This window comes from Vicia villosa, linkage group LG4 (genome assembly GCF_029867415.1).
Source record: "Vicia villosa cultivar HV-30 ecotype Madison, WI linkage group LG4, Vvil1.0, whole genome shotgun sequence".
Taxonomy (NCBI): domain Eukaryota; kingdom Viridiplantae; phylum Streptophyta; class Magnoliopsida; order Fabales; family Fabaceae; genus Vicia; species Vicia villosa.
Genome location: NC_081183.1, coordinates 118,475,668 through 118,477,275, shown reverse-complemented (window position 1 = coordinate 118,477,275; position 1,608 = coordinate 118,475,668).

Genomic DNA, 1,608 nt, shown 5'->3' with positions numbered 1-1,608 from the left:
TTGAGACTTTCATCTTTACACAAGTTTGCTTGAAGGTGCTTCTTCATTAATCATAACCTCAACACTTGGGCTTGTTCATTAATTGAGGTCCGGTTTCATTAAATGTGAGGTTTCTCTGTACAGGCATTGTTTCAAATCCCCAAACACCGGAGATATAAGGGAGATAGACCCTCGTTAACCCCTTTGAGCCTTGAAGTAGGAGTTTCTTTTTTATACAAAAAAAACCCTCACATTTAACCCAGGGGCAGGGTAGCATTCAATTAATCTGATCGAGCAATCAAAATTCATCAGGAGTGTGCATCCAAGGACACAACAATGGTTGTCTTTAAAAAGGTTGAGGAAAGTGAATACCACAATGATAATCCCCTCATCAATCAAAGAATGAGGCAGTCACAATTACCTCCAACAAATCAGAGATTTAGGATCACACGACTTGTTCAAAAAAGAGGTGAATCAAAAAAAGAAAGAAAGAAAAGCCCGCTAAGTCAACAACTTGAAAACAAGTGACTTAGGCAAAAATTAGGGCATCCCGCTGGACTCCAAAATAAAATTCAAAAGAATTTGTCCAGGCAAAAGTTAGGGAAACAAAAAAGGAAAAACAAAAAAAAGCAGAAACGAAAAACGAGGATTATAAGAACAAAGTCGTGTGATCAGACACCAAAAAACGAAAGGTAAAGTGACTGCCATGTCCAAATACTTAATTGATTCTTCAATCATCTCAAACTCCTCTTGAAGGATGAACGCTCGTATCAGGTTAAGTTGAACTTAGGACTGGAGAACATCACGAAGAATGGGTGGGTTAGGTTAGACTTTGAGCCTTAAATCCTTTCTTTCTAAAACCGTGAACCAGGCCACGTTACAACCCTTAAAAGACCTAATTGAAGCAGGGTTTATTTCAAAAGCAAATTGTGTAAAACTGACTCCTAGATGTTGCTTACCATTCATGTTGATATCGATGTGACAAATAATTCAAACACTGAATGTCACAACTTTGTTTTAATAACTTTGATCTCGAAGCTAGCATAAGCATTGCATCAGGATTATCATCTTCAAAACAAATATCTTTTACTTGTGAATAAACATTTGACATCAAGGAAGATCAAACAATGAACAACTGCAGAAAAAGTTGATCGATTCCATGAGCCATTCACTTCAAAGGCTAATTACTCCAAAGGGCAAGTTGTGTGAAGACTCTGCCAACTGAGGCATCCATTCAAGGTTCCATCAATCTGGGGCAATCAAGTCGAGGAACCTCTCTTGAGTTCGACCAATCTGGGGCAGTTACGTCGAGATTCGACAAATCTCTCCAAGGATCCTTTGGGGCAAGTTCCTTCATAAGTCACGAAGCTTGAGGCACAATCTTCTGAGTTTTATTGTCCTCTCCCTAATCATAGGAGTTTACTTCTCCTGGAATTCGGTCTCTCCCCAAGCACATGAGTTTATTTCTCATGGGAGTTTGTTCCACTCCCCCAACTTGGTGTCCTTGTCTGAATTTCTCATCCTCAACATGGTGAATCGAGGGAATCTCCTCAAGCTCACCATCCCCAAACAATTCAAGGTGTAGAGAAAGTCAAATGAAGTCACTTCCTCCCCAACAAAGCTACATTC